Source organism: Schistocerca cancellata, unplaced genomic scaffold, assembly GCF_023864275.1.
Source record: "Schistocerca cancellata isolate TAMUIC-IGC-003103 unplaced genomic scaffold, iqSchCanc2.1 HiC_scaffold_641, whole genome shotgun sequence".
NCBI classification, from domain to species: Eukaryota; Metazoa; Arthropoda; class Insecta; order Orthoptera; family Acrididae; genus Schistocerca; species Schistocerca cancellata.
The window spans coordinates 1-12,983 of record NW_026046652.1 but is presented as its reverse complement, the minus strand read 5'-3'; the positions used below and the strand labels follow the sequence as shown (position 1 = coordinate 12,983).

At 55.6% G+C, this 12,983-nt stretch overlaps 30 non-coding genes across 30 annotated transcripts; 6 read left to right on the top strand and 24 right to left on the bottom strand.

Annotated features, from left to right (window-relative positions):
* Nucleotides 1-107: 107 nt before the first annotated feature.
* On the top strand, nt 108-179 carry Trnag-ucc (transfer RNA glycine (anticodon UCC)). Its single transcript has one exon. It is a non-coding gene; the product is annotated as a tRNA-Gly (tRNA).
* A 612-nt stretch (nt 180-791) lies between these two features.
* On the bottom strand, nt 792-865 carry Trnai-aau (transfer RNA isoleucine (anticodon AAU)). Its single transcript has one exon. It is a non-coding gene; the product is annotated as a tRNA-Ile (tRNA).
* A 198-nt stretch (nt 866-1,063) lies between these two features.
* Nucleotides 1,064-1,135, bottom strand: Trnae-uuc (transfer RNA glutamic acid (anticodon UUC)). Its single transcript has one exon. It is a non-coding gene; the product is annotated as a tRNA-Glu (tRNA).
* A 303-nt stretch (nt 1,136-1,438) lies between these two features.
* Trnam-cau (transfer RNA methionine (anticodon CAU)) lies at nt 1,439-1,511 on the bottom strand. The gene has a single exon. It is a non-coding gene; the product is annotated as a tRNA-Met (tRNA).
* Nucleotides 1,512-1,893: 382 nt separating this feature from the next.
* Trnag-gcc (transfer RNA glycine (anticodon GCC)) lies at nt 1,894-1,964 on the bottom strand. The gene has a single exon. It is a non-coding gene; the product is annotated as a tRNA-Gly (tRNA).
* Nucleotides 1,965-2,287: 323 nt separating this feature from the next.
* Nucleotides 2,288-2,359, top strand: Trnag-ucc (transfer RNA glycine (anticodon UCC)). Its single transcript has one exon. It is a non-coding gene; the product is annotated as a tRNA-Gly (tRNA).
* A 612-nt stretch (nt 2,360-2,971) lies between these two features.
* Trnai-aau (transfer RNA isoleucine (anticodon AAU)) lies at nt 2,972-3,045 on the bottom strand. Its single transcript has one exon. It is a non-coding gene; the product is annotated as a tRNA-Ile (tRNA).
* A 198-nt stretch (nt 3,046-3,243) lies between these two features.
* Trnae-uuc (transfer RNA glutamic acid (anticodon UUC)) lies at nt 3,244-3,315 on the bottom strand. Its single transcript has one exon. It is a non-coding gene; the product is annotated as a tRNA-Glu (tRNA).
* Nucleotides 3,316-3,618: 303 nt separating this feature from the next.
* On the bottom strand, nt 3,619-3,691 carry Trnam-cau (transfer RNA methionine (anticodon CAU)). Its single transcript has one exon. It is a non-coding gene; the product is annotated as a tRNA-Met (tRNA).
* A 382-nt stretch (nt 3,692-4,073) lies between these two features.
* Nucleotides 4,074-4,144, bottom strand: Trnag-gcc (transfer RNA glycine (anticodon GCC)). The gene has a single exon. It is a non-coding gene; the product is annotated as a tRNA-Gly (tRNA).
* A 323-nt stretch (nt 4,145-4,467) lies between these two features.
* On the top strand, nt 4,468-4,539 carry Trnag-ucc (transfer RNA glycine (anticodon UCC)). The gene has a single exon. It is a non-coding gene; the product is annotated as a tRNA-Gly (tRNA).
* A 612-nt stretch (nt 4,540-5,151) lies between these two features.
* Nucleotides 5,152-5,225, bottom strand: Trnai-aau (transfer RNA isoleucine (anticodon AAU)). The gene has a single exon. It is a non-coding gene; the product is annotated as a tRNA-Ile (tRNA).
* Nucleotides 5,226-5,423: 198 nt separating this feature from the next.
* On the bottom strand, nt 5,424-5,495 carry Trnae-uuc (transfer RNA glutamic acid (anticodon UUC)). Its single transcript has one exon. It is a non-coding gene; the product is annotated as a tRNA-Glu (tRNA).
* Nucleotides 5,496-5,798: 303 nt separating this feature from the next.
* Trnam-cau (transfer RNA methionine (anticodon CAU)) lies at nt 5,799-5,871 on the bottom strand. Its single transcript has one exon. It is a non-coding gene; the product is annotated as a tRNA-Met (tRNA).
* Nucleotides 5,872-6,253: 382 nt separating this feature from the next.
* Trnag-gcc (transfer RNA glycine (anticodon GCC)) lies at nt 6,254-6,324 on the bottom strand. The gene has a single exon. It is a non-coding gene; the product is annotated as a tRNA-Gly (tRNA).
* Nucleotides 6,325-6,647: 323 nt separating this feature from the next.
* Trnag-ucc (transfer RNA glycine (anticodon UCC)) lies at nt 6,648-6,719 on the top strand. The gene has a single exon. It is a non-coding gene; the product is annotated as a tRNA-Gly (tRNA).
* Nucleotides 6,720-7,331: 612 nt separating this feature from the next.
* On the bottom strand, nt 7,332-7,405 carry Trnai-aau (transfer RNA isoleucine (anticodon AAU)). Its single transcript has one exon. It is a non-coding gene; the product is annotated as a tRNA-Ile (tRNA).
* Nucleotides 7,406-7,603: 198 nt separating this feature from the next.
* Nucleotides 7,604-7,675, bottom strand: Trnae-uuc (transfer RNA glutamic acid (anticodon UUC)). Its single transcript has one exon. It is a non-coding gene; the product is annotated as a tRNA-Glu (tRNA).
* A 303-nt stretch (nt 7,676-7,978) lies between these two features.
* On the bottom strand, nt 7,979-8,051 carry Trnam-cau (transfer RNA methionine (anticodon CAU)). Its single transcript has one exon. It is a non-coding gene; the product is annotated as a tRNA-Met (tRNA).
* A 382-nt stretch (nt 8,052-8,433) lies between these two features.
* Nucleotides 8,434-8,504, bottom strand: Trnag-gcc (transfer RNA glycine (anticodon GCC)). Its single transcript has one exon. It is a non-coding gene; the product is annotated as a tRNA-Gly (tRNA).
* Nucleotides 8,505-8,827: 323 nt separating this feature from the next.
* Nucleotides 8,828-8,899, top strand: Trnag-ucc (transfer RNA glycine (anticodon UCC)). Its single transcript has one exon. It is a non-coding gene; the product is annotated as a tRNA-Gly (tRNA).
* Nucleotides 8,900-9,511: 612 nt separating this feature from the next.
* On the bottom strand, nt 9,512-9,585 carry Trnai-aau (transfer RNA isoleucine (anticodon AAU)). Its single transcript has one exon. It is a non-coding gene; the product is annotated as a tRNA-Ile (tRNA).
* Nucleotides 9,586-9,783: 198 nt separating this feature from the next.
* On the bottom strand, nt 9,784-9,855 carry Trnae-uuc (transfer RNA glutamic acid (anticodon UUC)). The gene has a single exon. It is a non-coding gene; the product is annotated as a tRNA-Glu (tRNA).
* A 303-nt stretch (nt 9,856-10,158) lies between these two features.
* On the bottom strand, nt 10,159-10,231 carry Trnam-cau (transfer RNA methionine (anticodon CAU)). The gene has a single exon. It is a non-coding gene; the product is annotated as a tRNA-Met (tRNA).
* A 382-nt stretch (nt 10,232-10,613) lies between these two features.
* On the bottom strand, nt 10,614-10,684 carry Trnag-gcc (transfer RNA glycine (anticodon GCC)). Its single transcript has one exon. It is a non-coding gene; the product is annotated as a tRNA-Gly (tRNA).
* Nucleotides 10,685-11,012: 328 nt separating this feature from the next.
* On the top strand, nt 11,013-11,085 carry Trnag-ucc (transfer RNA glycine (anticodon UCC)). Its single transcript has one exon. It is a non-coding gene; the product is annotated as a tRNA-Gly (tRNA).
* A 606-nt stretch (nt 11,086-11,691) lies between these two features.
* Trnai-aau (transfer RNA isoleucine (anticodon AAU)) lies at nt 11,692-11,765 on the bottom strand. Its single transcript has one exon. It is a non-coding gene; the product is annotated as a tRNA-Ile (tRNA).
* A 198-nt stretch (nt 11,766-11,963) lies between these two features.
* Trnae-uuc (transfer RNA glutamic acid (anticodon UUC)) lies at nt 11,964-12,035 on the bottom strand. The gene has a single exon. It is a non-coding gene; the product is annotated as a tRNA-Glu (tRNA).
* A 303-nt stretch (nt 12,036-12,338) lies between these two features.
* Nucleotides 12,339-12,411, bottom strand: Trnat-cgu (transfer RNA threonine (anticodon CGU)). Its single transcript has one exon. It is a non-coding gene; the product is annotated as a tRNA-Thr (tRNA).
* Nucleotides 12,412-12,793: 382 nt separating this feature from the next.
* On the bottom strand, nt 12,794-12,864 carry Trnag-gcc (transfer RNA glycine (anticodon GCC)). Its single transcript has one exon. It is a non-coding gene; the product is annotated as a tRNA-Gly (tRNA).
* Between the last annotated feature and the right edge of the window lie 119 nt (nt 12,865-12,983).

Genomic DNA, 12,983 nt, shown 5'->3' with positions numbered 1-12,983 from the left:
TGAGCTCGCCTACCCCGTAACGCGCCTACAGCTACGACCACCTTCAGGCGCCGCTGACAGGCGGGAAGCAGACACAGCGCGGCTCGCGAGGCGCGGAAGGCAACTGTGCGGTGGTGGTGTAATGGTCAGCATAGTTGCCTTCCAAGCAGTTGATCCGGGTTCGATTCCCGGCCACCGCAGCAGGCTTTTACTTTTGCGTATAAGTACTTTTGCCACGCGTCCTTAAATTAATGTTTCTTTCCCCATCTTACTCGCTGCAGGCCACCCTATAGCGTGTGCGTCGATTCCCCTTGAGTCTCGACTTGTCTCGACTTTGCTCAGCTGACGCGAGAGCTGACGCTCTCCAGTCGGCCTATATCAACACGACAAGCACGAGAAACGACTGAGAGAGGCAAGGAGAGGCGAGGCGGTGGACACACAGCACGCCGCTTCATTACACGGTGGCGTCTCCCTGACTGAATCGGGCTGCAGCTGCGAAAAGAAAGGAGAAAGACAAATAGGAAGCAAAATTGCCAACAGTACCCTGCGTTCCCATGCGGTCACCCGCCCAAGCACTGACAGGGGCCAAAGTTGTTACACGTCGGCAATCGGACATTTTCTTTCGTTTTCTCTTTGCCGTATCAGAACCAGCGTATTCAACATATTGTGGCCATTGCCGAGCGAATGCTGTAGCGCTTGCCGACAAGTCGGGTTCGGATCCTCTGTCAACGTCCACGCAGGGCGATGATCTTTTGGCCATCACACTCGCCAGCTGAAATCGGCGCTGCCTTTTCGTAGTAGTAAAAGCGTACTGGCCCGTGGGGGGATCGAACCCACGACCTTCGCGTTATTAGCACGACGCTCTAACCAACTGAGCTAACGGGCCTCGACGCGGACGGTTGCTCAGCCCTACGCTGGAAACACGTGGCATGAAGCCACACGCCACTTCTAGGGTCACTGTGTGCCTGCTCCGCTCGTCCATGTTCTGCTGGCGGTCATGAAACAGTAGCTGAATTGCGAACAGGACGGGAAACGGCAGCACGCACAGCTGAAACTTGAGACGATTCGTGTGGAAAAAATTCCGTTCCGGTACCGGGAATCGAACCCGGGCCTCCTGGGTGAAAGCCAGGTATCCTAGCCACTAGACCACACCAGAGTTCGGCGTTCGTTGGACGGATCGGATGGTCTCTCGCACATTTCGTGCCGAGTCCCGCGTCGGCACCCTTCTCTCTTTGCGAGCGTCTTTGCGCATACTGACTGGCAAGGCGCGCACCTCAAAAGTCTCAGAGCAATGCATTTGGCTTCTTGCTCTACTGGGAGAAGAGGAAAAGGAAAGCTGTAAGTATCAATAACAGGAAGTAAACATTTTCTCGCTGAAGCGTTGAAACGTTGTGGATAACAAACAAGAAATAAGTTCGAGCACTAGCGACAGCACCACCGTGACTCACAGAAAATTAAATGCCCCGGGTGAGAATCGAACTCACGACCTTAAAATTATGAGACTTACGCGCTGCCTACTGCGCTACCGAGGCAGGGGGACGGGGGGAGACCGCTGGTCCTGGAATCTGGGTAAGCAGCGTACCCAATGTTAGACGCAGAGATACACTACTTCGTGGTTAACGCGTTCTGTTGCTACACGTGCATTGCCGGCCCAGTTGATTGCGGTGTTGCTGCAGCTTTTGCAACCATAGGCAGCACTCCCCGTCGTTCAAGTTCAATGCCTCGGAGGCACCTGGACACAGCAACTTGTGAGGCCAGGCCGACGCCAGTCCGTAGAACATGACGCGAGCGTCCGAGTGGGGAACCGCGCGTGCTGCGTTCTCGTTTCTTCTCAAGGGAATCCCGCTATACATTCTTGTGGATCGTGCATCTCAAGCGCGCAAGTCACACGGCACCGCGGGAAAAGCAAAATGATGCATCGGCCGGGAATCGAACCCGGGCCGCCCGCGTGGCAGGCGAGCATTCTACCACTGAACCACCGATGCTCAGCTAGTTCACAGCTTCCTGGTGCTTTCCGCTGCAGACGTCTGAGGGGAAAGTGGGACTGCCGTCCAGCGCCGTCGCATCCTCTCGAGAGAATGCTACAGACGCTGAATCCTGCACTGCACTGCTTAAAAATGATCGTCTAAGTACTCTTGCGGCGCACGCACGCGACGACTCTTGCCAAAGGACGCGAAATGTGCGTAGAGACGCTGCCTGGATGAGCTCGCCTACCCCGTAACGCGCCTACAGCTACGACCACCTTCAGGCGCCGCTGACAGGCGGGAAGCAGACACAGCGCGGCTCGCGAGGCGCGGAAGGCAACTGTGCGGTGGTGGTGTAATGGTCAGCATAGTTGCCTTCCAAGCAGTTGATCCGGGTTCGATTCCCGGCCACCGCAGCAGGCTTTTACTTTTGCGTATAAGTACTTTTGCCACGCGTCCTTAAATTAATGTTTCTTTCCCCATCTTACTCGCTGCAGGCCACCCTATAGCGTGTGCGTCGATTCCCCTTGAGTCTCGACTTGTCTCGACTTTGCTCAGCTGACGCGAGAGCTGACGCTCTCCAGTCGGCCTATATCAACACGACAAGCACGAGAAACGACTGAGAGAGGCAAGGAGAGGCGAGGCGGTGGACACACAGCACGCCGCTTCATTACACGGTGGCGTCTCCCTGACTGAATCGGGCTGCAGCTGCGAAAAGAAAGGAGAAAGACAAATAGGAAGCAAAATTGCCAACAGTACCCTGCGTTCCCATGCGGTCACCCGCCCAAGCACTGACAGGGGCCAAAGTTGTTACACGTCGGCAATCGGACATTTTCTTTCGTTTTCTCTTTGCCGTATCAGAACCAGCGTATTCAACATATTGTGGCCATTGCCGAGCGAATGCTGTAGCGCTTGCCGACAAGTCGGGTTCGGATCCTCTGTCAACGTCCACGCAGGGCGATGATCTTTTGGCCATCACACTCGCCAGCTGAAATCGGCGCTGCCTTTTCGTAGTAGTAAAAGCGTACTGGCCCGTGGGGGGATCGAACCCACGACCTTCGCGTTATTAGCACGACGCTCTAACCAACTGAGCTAACGGGCCTCGACGCGGACGGTTGCTCAGCCCTACGCTGGAAACACGTGGCATGAAGCCACACGCCACTTCTAGGGTCACTGTGTGCCTGCTCCGCTCGTCCATGTTCTGCTGGCGGTCATGAAACAGTAGCTGAATTGCGAACAGGACGGGAAACGGCAGCACGCACAGCTGAAACTTGAGACGATTCGTGTGGAAAAAATTCCGTTCCGGTACCGGGAATCGAACCCGGGCCTCCTGGGTGAAAGCCAGGTATCCTAGCCACTAGACCACACCGGAGTTCGGCGTTCGTTGGACGGATCGGATGGTCTCTCGCACATTTCGTGCCGAGTCCCGCGTCGGCACCCTTCTCTCTTTGCGAGCGTCTTTGCGCATACTGACTGGCAAGGCGCGCACCTCAAAAGTCTCAGAGCAATGCATTTGGCTTCTTGCTCTACTGGGAGAAGAGGAAAAGGAAAGCTGTAAGTATCAATAACAGGAAGTAAACATTTTCTCGCTGAAGCGTTGAAACGTTGTGGATAACAAACAAGAAATAAGTTCGAGCACTAGCGACAGCACCACCGTGACTCACAGAAAATTAAATGCCCCGGGTGAGAATCGAACTCACGACCTTAAAATTATGAGACTTACGCGCTGCCTACTGCGCTACCGAGGCAGGGGGACGGGGGGAGACCGCTGGTCCTGGAATCTGGGTAAGCAGCGTACCCAATGTTAGACGCAGAGATACACTACTTCGTGGTTAACGCGTTCTGTTGCTACACGTGCATTGCCGGCCCAGTTGATTGCGGTGTTGCTGCAGCTTTTGCAACCATAGGCAGCACTCCCCGTCGTTCAAGTTCAATGCCTCGGAGGCACCTGGACACAGCAACTTGTGAGGCCAGGCCGACGCCAGTCCGTAGAACATGACGCGAGCGTCCGAGTGGGGAACCGCGCGTGCTGCGTTCTCGTTTCTTCTCAAGGGAATCCCGCTATACATTCTTGTGGATCGTGCATCTCAAGCGCGCAAGTCACACGGCACCGCGGGAAAAGCAAAATGATGCATCGGCCGGGAATCGAACCCGGGCCGCCCGCGTGGCAGGCGAGCATTCTACCACTGAACCACCGATGCTCAGCTAGTTCACAGCTTCCTGGTGCTTTCCGCTGCAGACGTCTGAGGGGAAAGTGGGACTGCCGTCCAGCGCCGTCGCATCCTCTCGAGAGAATGCTACAGACGCTGAATCCTGCACTGCACTGCTTAAAAATGATCGTCTAAGTACTCTTGCGGCGCACGCACGCGACGACTCTTGCCAAAGGACGCGAAATGTGCGTAGAGACGCTGCCTGGATGAGCTCGCCTACCCCGTAACGCGCCTACAGCTACGACCACCTTCAGGCGCCGCTGACAGGCGGGAAGCAGACACAGCGCGGCTCGCGAGGCGCGGAAGGCAACTGTGCGGTGGTGGTGTAATGGTCAGCATAGTTGCCTTCCAAGCAGTTGATCCGGGTTCGATTCCCGGCCACCGCAGCAGGCTTTTACTTTTGCGTATAAGTACTTTTGCCACGCGTCCTTAAATTAATGTTTCTTTCCCCATCTTACTCGCTGCAGGCCACCCTATAGCGTGTGCGTCGATTCCCCTTGAGTCTCGACTTGTCTCGACTTTGCTCAGCTGACGCGAGAGCTGACGCTCTCCAGTCGGCCTATATCAACACGACAAGCACGAGAAACGACTGAGAGAGGCAAGGAGAGGCGAGGCGGTGGACACACAGCACGCCGCTTCATTACACGGTGGCGTCTCCCTGACTGAATCGGGCTGCAGCTGCGAAAAGAAAGGAGAAAGACAAATAGGAAGCAAAATTGCCAACAGTACCCTGCGTTCCCATGCGGTCACCCGCCCAAGCACTGACAGGGGCCAAAGTTGTTACACGTCGGCAATCGGACATTTTCTTTCGTTTTCTCTTTGCCGTATCAGAACCAGCGTATTCAACATATTGTGGCCATTGCCGAGCGAATGCTGTAGCGCTTGCCGACAAGTCGGGTTCGGATCCTCTGTCAACGTCCACGCAGGGCGATGATCTTTTGGCCATCACACTCGCCAGCTGAAATCGGCGCTGCCTTTTCGTAGTAGTAAAAGCGTACTGGCCCGTGGGGGGATCGAACCCACGACCTTCGCGTTATTAGCACGACGCTCTAACCAACTGAGCTAACGGGCCTCGACGCGGACGGTTGCTCAGCCCTACGCTGGAAACACGTGGCATGAAGCCACACGCCACTTCTAGGGTCACTGTGTGCCTGCTCCGCTCGTCCATGTTCTGCTGGCGGTCATGAAACAGTAGCTGAATTGCGAACAGGACGGGAAACGGCAGCACGCACAGCTGAAACTTGAGACGATTCGTGTGGAAAAAATTCCGTTCCGGTACCGGGAATCGAACCCGGGCCTCCTGGGTGAAAGCCAGGTATCCTAGCCACTAGACCACACCGGAGTTCGGCGTTCGTTGGACGGATCGGATGGTCTCTCGCACATTTCGTGCCGAGTCCCGCGTCGGCACCCTTCTCTCTTTGCGAGCGTCTTTGCGCATACTGACTGGCAAGGCGCGCACCTCAAAAGTCTCAGAGCAATGCATTTGGCTTCTTGCTCTACTGGGAGAAGAGGAAAAGGAAAGCTGTAAGTATCAATAACAGGAAGTAAACATTTTCTCGCTGAAGCGTTGAAACGTTGTGGATAACAAACAAGAAATAAGTTCGAGCACTAGCGACAGCACCACCGTGACTCACAGAAAATTAAATGCCCCGGGTGAGAATCGAACTCACGACCTTAAAATTATGAGACTTACGCGCTGCCTACTGCGCTACCGAGGCAGGGGGACGGGGGGAGACCGCTGGTCCTGGAATCTGGGTAAGCAGCGTACCCAATGTTAGACGCAGAGATACACTACTTCGTGGTTAACGCGTTCTGTTGCTACACGTGCATTGCCGGCCCAGTTGATTGCGGTGTTGCTGCAGCTTTTGCAACCATAGGCAGCACTCCCCGTCGTTCAAGTTCAATGCCTCGGAGGCACCTGGACACAGCAACTTGTGAGGCCAGGCCGACGCCAGTCCGTAGAACATGACGCGAGCGTCCGAGTGGGGAACCGCGCGTGCTGCGTTCTCGTTTCTTCTCAAGGGAATCCCGCTATACATTCTTGTGGATCGTGCATCTCAAGCGCGCAAGTCACACGGCACCGCGGGAAAAGCAAAATGATGCATCGGCCGGGAATCGAACCCGGGCCGCCCGCGTGGCAGGCGAGCATTCTACCACTGAACCACCGATGCTCAGCTAGTTCACAGCTTCCTGGTGCTTTCCGCTGCAGACGTCTGAGGGGAAAGTGGGACTGCCGTCCAGCGCCGTCGCATCCTCTCGAGAGAATGCTACAGACGCTGAATCCTGCACTGCACTGCTTAAAAATGATCGTCTAAGTACTCTTGCGGCGCACGCACGCGACGACTCTTGCCAAAGGACGCGAAATGTGCGTAGAGACGCTGCCTGGATGAGCTCGCCTACCCCGTAACGCGCCTACAGCTACGACCACCTTCAGGCGCCGCTGACAGGCGGGAAGCAGACACAGCGCGGCTCGCGAGGCGCGGAAGGCAACTGTGCGGTGGTGGTGTAATGGTCAGCATAGTTGCCTTCCAAGCAGTTGATCCGGGTTCGATTCCCGGCCACCGCAGCAGGCTTTTACTTTTGCGTATAAGTACTTTTGCCACGCGTCCTTAAATTAATGTTTCTTTCCCCATCTTACTCGCTGCAGGCCACCCTATAGCGTGTGCGTCGATTCCCCTTGAGTCTCGACTTGTCTCGACTTTGCTCAGCTGACGCGAGAGCTGACGCTCTCCAGTCGGCCTATATCAACACGACAAGCACGAGAAACGACTGAGAGAGGCAAGGAGAGGCGAGGCGGTGGACACACAGCACGCCGCTTCATTACACGGTGGCGTCTCCCTGACTGAATCGGGCTGCAGCTGCGAAAAGAAAGGAGAAAGACAAATAGGAAGCAAAATTGCCAACAGTACCCTGCGTTCCCATGCGGTCACCCGCCCAAGCACTGACAGGGGCCAAAGTTGTTACACGTCGGCAATCGGACATTTTCTTTCGTTTTCTCTTTGCCGTATCAGAACCAGCGTATTCAACATATTGTGGCCATTGCCGAGCGAATGCTGTAGCGCTTGCCGACAAGTCGGGTTCGGATCCTCTGTCAACGTCCACGCAGGGCGATGATCTTTTGGCCATCACACTCGCCAGCTGAAATCGGCGCTGCCTTTTCGTAGTAGTAAAAGCGTACTGGCCCGTGGGGGGATCGAACCCACGACCTTCGCGTTATTAGCACGACGCTCTAACCAACTGAGCTAACGGGCCTCGACGCGGACGGTTGCTCAGCCCTACGCTGGAAACACGTGGCATGAAGCCACACGCCACTTCTAGGGTCACTGTGTGCCTGCTCCGCTCGTCCATGTTCTGCTGGCGGTCATGAAACAGTAGCTGAATTGCGAACAGGACGGGAAACGGCAGCACGCACAGCTGAAACTTGAGACGATTCGTGTGGAAAAAATTCCGTTCCGGTACCGGGAATCGAACCCGGGCCTCCTGGGTGAAAGCCAGGTATCCTAGCCACTAGACCACACCGGAGTTCGGCGTTCGTTGGACGGATCGGATGGTCTCTCGCACATTTCGTGCCGAGTCCCGCGTCGGCACCCTTCTCTCTTTGCGAGCGTCTTTGCGCATACTGACTGGCAAGGCGCGCACCTCAAAAGTCTCAGAGCAATGCATTTGGCTTCTTGCTCTACTGGGAGAAGAGGAAAAGGAAAGCTGTAAGTATCAATAACAGGAAGTAAACATTTTCTCGCTGAAGCGTTGAAACGTTGTGGATAACAAACAAGAAATAAGTTCGAGCACTAGCGACAGCACCACCGTGACTCACAGAAAATTAAATGCCCCGGGTGAGAATCGAACTCACGACCTTAAAATTATGAGACTTACGCGCTGCCTACTGCGCTACCGAGGCAGGGGGACGGGGGGAGACCGCTGGTCCTGGAATCTGGGTAAGCAGCGTACCCAATGTTAGACGCAGAGATACACTACTTCGTGGTTAACGCGTTCTGTTGCTACACGTGCATTGCCGGCCCAGTTGATTGCGGTGTTGCTGCAGCTTTTGCAACCATAGGCAGCACTCCCCGTCGTTCAAGTTCAATGCCTCGGAGGCACCTGGACACAGCAACTTGTGAGGCCAGGCCGACGCCAGTCCGTAGAACATGACGCGAGCGTCCGAGTGGGGAACCGCGCGTGCTGCGTTCTCGTTTCTTCTCAAGGGAATCCCGCTATACATTCTTGTGGATCGTGCATCTCAAGCGCGCAAGTCACACGGCACCGCGGGAAAAGCAAAATGATGCATCGGCCGGGAATCGAACCCGGGCCGCCCGCGTGGCAGGCGAGCATTCTACCACTGAACCACCGATGCTCAGCTAGTTCACAGCTTCCTGGTGCTTTCCGCTGCAGACGTCTGAGGGGAAAGTGGGACTGCCGTCCAGCGCCGTCGCATCCTCTCGAGAGAATGCTACAGACGCTGAATCCTGCACTGCACTGCTTAAAAATGATCGTCTAAGTACTCTTGCGGCGCACGCACGCGACGACTCTTGCCAAAGGACGCGAAATGTGCGTAGAGACGCTGCCTGGATGAGCTCGCCTACCCCGTAACGCGCCTACAGCTACGACCACCTTCAGGCGCCGCTGACAGGCGGGAAGCAGACACAGCGCGGCTCGCGAGGCGCGGAAGGCAACTGTGCGGTGGTGGTGTAATGGTCAGCATAGTTGCCTTCCAAGCAGTTGATCCGGGTTCGATTCCCGGCCACCGCAGCAGGCTTTTACTTTTGCGTATAAGTACTTTTGCCACGCGTCCTTAAATTAATGTTTCTTTCCCCATCTTACTCGCTGCAGGCCACCCTATAGCGTGTGCGTCGATTCCCCTTGAGTCTCGACTTGTCTCGACTTTGCTCAGCTGACGCGAGAGCTGACGCTCTCCAGTCGGCCTATATCAACACGACAAGCACGAGAAACGACTGAGAGAGGCAAGGAGAGGCGAGGCGGTGGACACACAGCACGCCGCTTCATTACACGGTGGCGTCTCCCTGACTGAATCGGGCTGCAGCTGCGAAAAGAAAGGAGAAAGACAAATAGGAAGCAAAATTGCCAACAGTACCCTGCGTTCCCATGCGGTCACCCGCCCAAGCACTGACAGGGGCCAAAGTTGTTACACGTCGGCAATCGGACATTTTCTTTCGTTTTCTCTTTGCCGTATCAGAACCAGCGTATTCAACATATTGTGGCCATTGCCGAGCGAATGCTGTAGCGCTTGCCGACAAGTCGGGTTCGGATCCTCTGTCAACGTCCACGCAGGGCGATGATCTTTTGGCCATCACACTCGCCAGCTGAAATCGGCGCTGCCTTTTCGTAGTAGTAAAAGCGTACTGGCCCGTGGGGGGATCGAACCCACGACCTTCGCGTTATTAGCACGACGCTCTAACCAACTGAGCTAACGGGCCTCGACGCGGACGGTTGCTCAGCCCTACGCTGGAAACACGTGGCATGAAGCCACACGCCACTTCTAGGGTCACTGTGTGCCTGCTCCGCTCGTCCATGTTCTGCTGGCGGTCATGAAACAGTAGCTGAATTGCGAACAGGACGGGAAACGGCAGCACGCACAGCTGAAACTTGAGACGATTCGTGTGGAAAAAATTCCGTTCCGGTACCGGGAATCGAACCCGGGCCTCCTGGGTGAAAGCCAGGTATCCTAGCCACTAGACCACACCGGAGTTCGGCGTTCGTTGGACGGATCGGATGGTCTCTCGCACATTTCGTGCCGAGTCCCGCGTCGGCACCCTTCTCTCTTTGCGAGCGTCTTTGCGCATACTGACTGGCAAGGCGCGCACCTCAAAAGTCTCAGAGCAATGCATTTGGCTTCTTGCTCTACTGGGAGAAGAGGAAAAGGAAAGCTGTAAGTATCAATAACAGGAAGTAAACATTTTCTCGCTGAAGCGTTGAAACGTTGTGGATAACAAACAAGAAATAAGTTCGAGCACTAGCGACAGCACCACCGTGACTCACAGAAAATTAAATGCCCCGGGTGAGAATCGAACTCACGACCTTAAAATTATGAGACTTACGCGCTGCCTACTGCGCTACCGAGGCAGGGGGACGGGGGGAGACCGCTGGTCCTGGAATCTGGGTAAGCAGCGTACCCAATGTTAGACGCAGAGATACACTACTTCGTGGTTAACGCGTTCTGTTGCTACACGTGCATTGCCGGCCCAGTTGATTGCGGTGTTGCTGCAGCTTTTGCAACCATAGGCAGCACTCCCCGTCGTTCAAGTTCAATGCCTCGGAGGCACCTGGACACAGCAACTTGTGAGGCCAGGCCGACGCCAGTCCGTAGAACATGACGCGAGCGTCCGAGTGGGGAACCGCGCGTGCTGCGTTCTCGTTTCTTCTCAAGGGAATCCCGCTATACATTCTTGTGGATCGTGCATCTCAGCGCGCAAGTCACACGGCACCGCGGGCAAAAGCAAAATGATGCATCGGCCGGGAATCGAACCCGGGCCGCCCGCGTGGCAGGCGAGCATTCTACCACTGAACCACCGATGCTCAGCTAGTTCACAGCCTTCCTGGTGCTTTCCGCTGCAGACGTCTGAGGGGAAAGTGGGGACTGCCGTCCAGCGCCGTCGCATCCTCTCGAGAGAATGCTACAGACGCTGAATCCTGCACTGCACTGCTTAAAAATGATCGTCTAAGTACTCTTGCGGCGCCACGCACGCGACGACTCTTGCCAAAGGACGCGAAATGTGCGTAGAGACGCTGCCTGGATGAGCTCGCCCTACCCCGTAACGCGCCTACAGCTACGACCACCTTCAGGGCGCCGCTGACAGGCGGGAAGCAGACACAGCGCGGCTCGCGAGGCGCGGAAGGCAACTGTGCGGTGGTGGTGTAATGGTCAGCATAGTTGCCTTCCAAGCAGTTGATCCGGGTTCGATTCCCCGGCCACCGCAGCAGGCTTTTACTTTTGCGTATAAGTACTTTTGCCACGCGTCCTTAAATTAATGTTTCTTTCCCCATCTTACTCGCTGCAGGCCACCCTATAGCGTGTGCGTCGATTCCCCTTGAGTCTCGACTTGTCTCGACTTTGCTCAGCTGACGCGAGAGCTGACGCTCTCCAGTCGGCCTATATCAACACGACAAGCACGAGAAACGACTGAGAGAGGCAAGGAGAGGCGAGGCGGTGGACACACAGCACGCCGCTTCATTACACGGTGGCGTCTCCCCTGACTGAATCGGGCTGCAGCTGCGAAAAGAAAGGAGAAAGACAAATAGGAAGCAAAATTGCCAACAGTACCCCTGCGTTCCCATGCGGTCACCCGCCCAAGCACTGACAGGGGCCAAAGTTGTTACACGTCGGCAATCGGACATTTTCTTTCGTTTTCTCTTTGCCGTATCAGAACCAGCGTATTCAACATATTGTGGCCATTGCCGAGCGAATGCTGTAGCGCTTGCCGACAACGGATCCTCTGTCAACGTCCACGCAGGGCGATGATCTTTTGGTCATCACACTCGCCAGCTGAAATCGGCGCTGCCTTTTCGTAGTAGTAAAAGCGTACTGGCCCGTGGGGGGATCGAACCCACGACCTTCGCGTTATTAGCACGACGCTCTAACCAACTGAGCTAACGGGCCTCGACGCGGACGGTTGCTCAGCCCTACGCTGGAAACACGTGGCATGAAGCCACACGCCACTTCTAGGGTCACCGTGTGCCTGCTCCGCTCGTCCATGTTCTGCTGGCGGTCATGAAACAGTAGCTGAATTGCGAGCAGGACGGGAAACGGCAGCACGCACAGCTGAAACTTGAGACGATTCGTGTGGAAAAAATTCCGTTCCGGTACCGGGAATCGAACCCGGGCCTCCTGGGTGAAAGCCAGGTATCCTAGCCACTAGACCACACCGGAGTTCGGCGTTCGTTGGACGGATCGGATGGTCTCTCGCACATTTCGTGCCGAGTCCCACGTCGGCACCCTTCTCTCTTTGCGAGCGTCTTTGCGCATACTGACTGGCAAGGCGCGCACCTCAAAAGTCTCAGAGCAATGCATTTGGCTTCTTGCTCTACTGGGAGAAGAGGAAAAGGAAAGCTGTAAGTATCAATAACAGGAAGTAAACATTTTCTCGCTGAAGCGTTGAAACGTTGTGGATAACAAACAAGAAATAAGTTCGAGCCCTAGCGACAGCACCACCGTGACTCACAGAAAATTAAATGCCCCGGGTGAGAATCGAACTCACGACCTTAAAATTACGAGACTTACGCGCTGCCTACTGCGCTACCGAGGCAGGGGGACGGGGGGAGACTGCTGGTCCTGGAAACTGGGTAAGCAGCGTACCCAATGTTAGACGCAGAGATACACTACTTCGTGGTTAACGCGTTCTGTTGCTACACGTGCATTGCCGGCCCAGTTGATTGCGGTGTTGCTGCAGCTTTTGCAACCATAGGCAGCACTCCCCGTCGTTCAAGTTCAGTGCCTCGGAGGCACCTGGACACAGCAACTTGTGAGGCCAGGCCGACGCCAGTCCGTAGAACATGACGCGAGCGTCCGAGTGGGGAACCGCGCGTGCTGCGTTCTCGTTTCTTCTCAAGGGAATCCCGCTATACATTCTTGTGGATCGTGCATCTCAAGCGCGCAAGTCACACGGCACCGCGGGAAAAGCAAAATGATGCATCGGCCGGGAATCGAACCCGGGCCGCCCGCGTGGCAGGCGAGCATTCTACCACTGAACCACCGATGCTCAGCTAGTTCACAGCTTCCTGCTGCTTTCCGCTGCAAACGTCTGAGGGGAAAGTGGGACTGCCGTCCAGCGCCGTCGCATCCTCTCGAGAGAATGCTACAGACGCTGAATCCTGCACT